This window comes from Trichosurus vulpecula, chromosome 6, assembly GCF_011100635.1.
Source record: "Trichosurus vulpecula isolate mTriVul1 chromosome 6, mTriVul1.pri, whole genome shotgun sequence".
In the NCBI taxonomy this organism is placed as follows: domain Eukaryota; kingdom Metazoa; phylum Chordata; class Mammalia; order Diprotodontia; family Phalangeridae; genus Trichosurus; species Trichosurus vulpecula.
Window position 1 is genome coordinate 38,230,241 of NC_050578.1, and position 7,648 is coordinate 38,237,888.

General features: G+C 36.0%; 1 pseudogene; it reads right to left on the reverse strand.

Annotated features, from left to right (window-relative positions):
* Window positions 1–3,080: 3,080 nt before the first annotated feature.
* Window positions 3,081–3,690, reverse strand: LOC118855443 (annotated as a pseudogene).
* Window positions 3,691–7,648: the final 3,958 nt, after the last annotated feature.

The following is a 7,648-nucleotide window of genomic DNA, read 5'->3' on the forward strand; positions in this document are numbered from 1 at the left end:
TATATAGAGATAAGGATAGAGAATGGAGTTGTGAAGTAAAGACCTTCCAGGTAAGGAAAATCCCTCTATCAATATGTGTTGCTGCCTTTCTCTAAAACTTACATGTTTAAAGAGAGTTCCAGGAGTTGCAAACTTAAAGGACTTTTCCAATATTACATAGCCAATAATATGTGATGATGGCAAGAATGGAACTTCAGTTTTCCTGGCTTTGAGACAAGCTTTATGTTGTAAAAGTAGTGGTAGTAGTAATAGTAATAGTGGTAGAAGAAGAAGGAGAAGTAATAGAAGTAGTAGTAAAGCTTACATTTGAACAGCTCCTATGATGTGTCATGTACTGTACTTAGTCCTTCAAATTATCTCATTTGATTATTAGAATTACTCTGGCAGGAAGGTGCTATTATTATCCTAATTTTGTTGTTGTTCAGTCATTTTCAGTCATGCCCAACTCTTCATGAAACCATTTGAGTTTTTCTTGAAAAGATAATGCAATAGCTTTCTATTTCATCCTCCAACTCCTTTTACAAATGAGGAAAACTGATGCAAACAGAGTTAAGTGACTTGTCCAAGGTCACACAGCTAGTGTTTGAAGCCAGATTTGAACTCAGGAACATGAGTCTTCCCTACTAGGCCTAGTGCTCTATCCACTGTGCCATCTAGCTGTCCCATCCTAGTTTTACAGATGATAAATTAATGCAAACAGACCTTAATTGACTTGCCTAGGTCTTTTTGATGACAGATCTAACATTTTATCCACTGTACCCCTTTGTTCCCTCAGTGCTTGTTTTTCTTTCTCTGGATTTCTATGTCCCTCTGTCTTTATAAATCTGTCCATGGCAAACCAGGATTGAATTATTATCTCTTTTAAAAATTATATTCTATTTATTCCATTAAATATTTACCAACTTTACATAAAATTCATGTTCTTTTTTTAAAATTTTGAGTTCCAAATTTTTTCCTGATCCTGCCCCTCCACCCTCCTTGAGAAGGCAAGCACTTTGATATCTATTATACATGTGAAGTCATGCAAAATGTATTTCTATATTAGCCATGTTGCAAAAGAAAATACAGACCTAAAAACAAGAAAATAAGACAAGTAAAATAAGGTGTACTTCAATTTTCATTCAGAATCCATCAGTCTCTGTGGAGGCAGATAGCATTTTTCATTGTGAATTTTTTTGGAATTTTTTCTTTCACAGTTGATCTTCCATACAATATTACAGTTACTATGGTCTATGTTTTCCTGGTTCAGCTCATTCATAATTTACATGAATTCAAGAAATTCTTCCCATGATTTCCTAAAACATACTGCTTGGGGTGGAAGGGGCAAGGACAAGGAGGGGGAGAAAACTTGAACTCAAAAACTTGTGGAACTGAGTGTTGTAAACTAAAGATAAAAAATAAATTTAAAAAAAAACTGTGTTAAGGTAATAAATAGCTGTCAAAGAAACAGATGAAACATGTAAGCACAGATATCCTAGGCTAGCTTCCTGTTTTGAAAATTTGGTGTATCTGCAATTTCATTGGTCTAAGTATTCCTTAAATTGATACATACTTAGTCTTCTTGCCTTTATATGTTTTGACATCTTTATCCATGCCATTCCATAAATCCTCCAATGATGATATGTCTTACTTGGTCTTACTCTGGTTCTTTCAATATCTTGGGAGCACCAGCATACCATCTTACATATCTAGCTATTATCTCCCATCTAAAGTACAAGTCATATCAAGTCATGTAGAAGAATTGGTTTTGTAGTATTTCAATACCAAGGAAAAAATTGAAATAGAACAAGTTATAAAAGAATCAATAAAATAAACATATATATATAGATGTCTTATTTGAGTTCCATCCTCACACTGCTTAATTTTAACTGGATTTACCATTATCACCTCAGGCTCAAGATGTCCAAATCAGTATTTATTATCTTTCTCCTAAAACCTATACTTCATACTAACTTCCCAGTTTTAGATTCATCCCAGATTTCTCACTCTCTTTTAACCCTCCATGATCAATTAGTTGGGAAAACTTCCCACTTCAACTTTCACATCTTTTGAATCTACTCTCCACTTAAATGGTGATCATACCCACCAACCCATTATCATCTCTTGCCTTGACCATGTGCAAAAGCTTTTTAATGTCGTATATTCAGAATTAGCTGGTACGTTTTTCTTTTCTTTTTTTTCAGTTTCTCTGCAGATTTATTTAAGTAAATAATGATATCTTTCCATCAGAAAGCAAAAGAGAATCTTATTTACATGTTTCTCAGAGGGGGGAGGGTGGTAGGAAAGGGGAAAAAACTTTCCTAAAATTAATTTCTTTTCTTATTCTAAGTAAACACAAATACAGGAAAAATGCTGAGATAAATCAATGAAGGCCCTGCATTGGCCTAAAAGTTTGTCACTGGCTAGCAGAAGCATCTAAGGGCTGACAGGTACCTGAACTCCTAAGAGTTCCTTTTAAGCCTTATTAAAACGTCCATTTTGACCAAAACCAAAAACCAAAAAAAATAATAATAATAATAATTAGCCAACACAAAGCAGAGCTGAAGGTCAGTCATGAGACCAGGAGTGGTCAGGCTCCTGCAGGGCAGTCCAGTGCCACCTTCCCAAGTTTGATACTGGCCACTTCTGTCTCGTTGAAGATTAGAGTCCTTCACCTAAATTAAAAATAGTACCTACAGCAAGAGCTAGGCATTGAGTTTCAGGGTTCTTTTTCAATGACTGCATTATGTACAATGAAAAACGTGTTCACTTTAAACAGATCCAAGATACTACAAAGGGGCTCTTGAGAGACCAGGAATTAAGAACACCAGCTTTGCATCCACAGAGCCGAGTTGCTCTACAGCCACAGACAAGTGGGAGGTTAAGAAGACAGGCATTCAAGACTCACATGATTTCTGGAATCTCAGCTTTGCCCACTCTGGGGTCTGGCTTTCTGTTTTGTAAAGGTTTCCAAAATTAAATCCCAGGAACTCAGCAGGACCAGACCCAGCTTAGTTGTCACTTGTCCTAGGGTCATGGTCCATGGCCCAGAATCTCGCTTGTTTAGCTCCAACTTAAGTTCTGGAATACCAGTATGTGGCTCATTCCCGGGCTGTGTTTCTCAGGACATACTTGCCTGTATACACAAATGCGGTCAAGCTGATTATAACTAACAGGTTGGACAGAGCACCTCCCAAGACCTGGTGGTTGCTGTTGGCCTGCTGCAGGCTTGCATAGTTGGGACAGGCCTTCAGCACGTGCCTTTTTGAGAAACTGAAGCCCATTCTGATCATGGTGAGTGTCCCTGTCAAGAACTACTTCTGGCAAGGGGAGGGCCTGGGGTTGGCTACTGAATTCATTTTGTGCTTTCTGTTTTATCTTCTCCACCACTTCAGGAGCCTACACAAAATACTTTGTCTTTTAAGTTAAATGCCAGACTGTGCCACAAGTCATCTTTTTAGGTAGTCTAAAGTTTGAAGTTTGAAAGACGTAAATTTGCATTACATTCAAATCTCCCACTGGGAGTTATGCTATAAATACTAGGAAGTTTAAAAGGAAATTCTTTGGGGATAATTAGCCACCTTTATAAGGAGTCATCTCAGATTCAGGAACCACATAGTGCCATTTCAGAATATTCGAAGGGAGGGTTTCCACACAAATAAGCCTCTGGATTGCTGTTGTCTGTGCTCTCGTATCACTGGTGTTGCTCATCTCTTCTGCCACTGCCACCAGGATTGCTCTGGGGTCCGCTACTATCACCACCGCTGCAATTGGCCCTGATCATGGCTCCCTCCACCTGACAGGAAGGGTAAGAAAGGAGGGCCTGTGGGTGGTGGAGCCCAGCTGGGGTGGAGCCCAGCTGAAGCGGAGCCCAGGCCAGGCCAGGACAGTCTCAGCCGGCCAGGGAGCCACAGGGGCTGCTCCTGTTCCCAAGATGGCTGCCAGGTGGTACATTTTTTTATGCTCGCTTTACTTATGATATAATCCTTTATGTCTACAATGTGTACCCATTTTGACCTTATTTTAGTATATGGTATGAGATGTTGGTTTATGCCTAGTTTCTGTCAAGCTGCTTACCAGTTTTCCCAGTAATTTTTGTGAAATAATGAGTTCTTAACCCCAAAAGCTTGGAATTTTGCATTTATCAAACACTAAGTTACTACTTTTAATTGACTTTTAGTGATTGTTTTGCATTTGTCAAATACTACGTTACTACTTTATGTTGTATTTCTATTGTTTAGTCATTTCAGTCTTGTCCGACAGTTTCTGACTACATTTGGGGTTTTCTTGCAAAGATACTGGAGTACTTTGCCATTTGCTTCCATAGCTCAACTCACAAATGAGGAAACTGAGACAAAGAGGGTTAAGTGAGTTGCCCAAGGTCATAGAGCTATTAAGTGTCAGAGGCCACATTTGAACTTGGAAGATGAGTTCTCCTTACGTAAGGAGTGATACTCTATCCACCGTGTCACCTAGCTGCCCCATATATCACATACCTAATTTATTCCACTAATAGACCACTCTGTTTCATAGCCAGTCCCAGATTGTTTTGATGATTACTGCTGTGTAATATACTTTAAAATCTTGAATTGCTAGATTGCTTTCCTTTACTTTTTTTTTCATTGATTCCTTTGGGATTGTTGACGTTTTGTTCTTTCAGATAATTTTTTGTTATTCTTTTTCTATGTCTATAAAATAATGCTTTAGTAATTTAATTGGAATAGCACTGAGTAAGTAAATTAACTTGGGTAGAATTGTCATTTTTATTATATTGGCTCACCCTACCCATTCAAAATCAATATTTCTCCAATTGCTTACATCTGTCTATTTGTTTGAAAGTGTTATATAATTTTGTTCATCTAGTTTCTCTGTTTGTCTTGGCAGGCAGATTCACAAGTATTTTTATATTGTCCAAACTTGTTTTAAATAGAATTTATCTTTCTATCTCTACCTGCTAGACTTTTTCTGGTAGCATGTAAAAATGATTATTTCTGTGCTTTTATTTTACTTCCTGCTTCTTTGCTAAAGCTGCTAATGGTTTCAACTAGATATTTAATTGATTCTCTAGGGTTCTTTAAGTAAAACATTGTATCATCTGCAAAGAGTGATTATTTTATTTCTCCATTGCCTATTTTTACTCTTTCAATTTTTTTGTCTCATTGCTTTAGCTAACATTTTTAGTACACTACTGAACTAATGCTACCACTATTAGTGTTGATAATAGACATTGCTGTTTCACCACTGATCTTATTGGAAAGACTTCAAGTTTATTCACATGACACATATTGGCTCTTAGTTTTAGATAGATACTACTTAACATTTTAAGAAAGGATCCATATATTTTTATGCTTTCTCGTATTTTTAAGGGAATTGTTTTTATATTATGTCAAAGGCTTTTTTGGCATCTATTGAAAAGATCATAGTATTTTGTGCAATTTTATTATTATGGTCAATTATGCTCATAGTGTTTCTAATATTGAACCAGCCCTGCATTTCTCGTATAAATCCCACCTGGTCGTAGTATGTGATCTTTGTGGTATATTGCTATAATTTCATTGCTAGTGTTTTATTTTAAAAAAAAACTAGTAATTGTTAAGAAAATTTGTATAATTTTCTTTCTATTTATTTTATATCTCTAATACTTATCAATGCTCCTGTCCCTGGGAAAATCAGACAATGTCCTGGTCCTTACAAAATTGTTTAGGAATTATCTGCTAAATCATTGGTTCAGAGAAATCTCAATAATGATGAAATCACAGGTCTTGTGTTTATTCGTAAAATTATCCCCTAGTTGTGAAGAACACTGTTACCCCATGCTTTGTGAGCCTCGGAATTGAAAAGACCTAGGTTGTAATTTTGTCTCTGCAATATACCATCAATATTGCCTAAGTGCCCCAAATCCCAGGCAACTCTCTAACAAAAGAGTATTTTTTAAATCATAACCTTCTCTGGCCCTCTGGTGAAATCTTTGAACCCTTTGTCAGAATTATTATTTTTTATTGTAATTGAGGGAAATGCTATATTTCAGTTAAAAGTTAATATAATATAAGGATAAAATATTTTTTTCACCATCCAAGTTCATGAGTCTCCTGAAATCTATCCACAGGTCCATCTTCTAAGACTACAAGTTACTGAGCAGGTGATAGGAGTTTCCTTACTGGGAGCGTCTATGCAATTTGTTTATAAAACTTTTGATAACACATAATACACAAAATAATAAATTTATATAAAATATACATACATATATTGAAATTGAGCATATGTTCAAACATCTACATATTTACTCATTTATAGTTTGTATTCTTTTGTTACTGTGCTAATAATTATAAGATAATAACATCTATTATAAAATGATGAGGTAAAGATGAAGTGATATTTAATCTTAGAATCAATATGGAATCACTAGAGACATTGAGTAGGGGAATGATGCGATCAGAATTGCACTTTAGGAAAATATCTGGCAAATCCTTGAAAGATGGTTTGAAGAGTGGAGAAAGAAACTAGAATTAGGAAAAGACTCCAATTGTTTTAGGTGAATAGGGACAAGGGTGTGAGATAAGGCAAGTAGAGAAAAGGGGCCAATGAGAGATATTTTATGAATTGAAATGACAAAATTTGGTAACTAATTTGATATGTTGAGGGAGTGATTGGGGATCATAGATGATGACAAGGTTCTAAAACAGTAATAGGGAAGTTCTAAAAGAGGTGAAAAGACATTGAAGCATAATATAATGTAATATAATGCAGCCATTCTCGATCATCCAATAGAAATTATTCTCTGCCCCCTAGGGATAGATCAGGGCTTTTATTCAAGAGTCTCAGTATGTGAGCGTAGAGCCTCTACTCTGAGTGGTACCTACTATAGTCAAAAAAAGTCATGCTGAGGTATTTGGAAGATGTGTTTTCTTAAAGATATCTGAACAGTAGGTACCCTGGATGTCCAGTAAGATTTTAACTTCCTTGAAGGTCAAGTTTGGTATAGAAAAAAAGTAGGATAGATACATATATGGGGGGGGTACGTTTACATATCATTGAGAGAAGGATTATTTTACTGGAGAAAAGTCCCAAGTTTGGCTCCCACAGGAAGGTAGATACATGACCTATATCCCTACCCTTTAATAGGTTGTTGCTGAACTACTCCAAATCCCGTGGTCCCTTGGGGTTAGTCCATTGTCCTCACCTTAGAGACCACTGTTTTATATCAATGAAATTACTGATGATACTTAGGTACTCCCCTGCTAAAACATTCTCTTTTTCATAATATTTATAGAACATTACTAACTATGAAGAATCCAAATTGGAGGACATATGGTAGATTAAATAGGATGCATCATTCAGGGTGCTATATCTAGACCTAGACTGTATCTCAGAATCCAATTAGTCCAACTCCCTTGATTTATACGAGATAGCTGACATTCAGAAAATTTAAATATCATGCCAAAGTCACCCAGGTACTAAATGGCAGACCCAGACCTCAAAAGCAAGTCTTTTAATTTCCAAGTATATTAACTTCTCTATTACAATACAGCACTAGTAAAATCTTGACTTTATAAGTGCCATAAAATGCATGAACCAGAACACACACACACATACATGTATACACAATGCACATTTACATGTATATATGTATGCACATATTGATGTTAGAAGTATTATTGCATTGCATCTG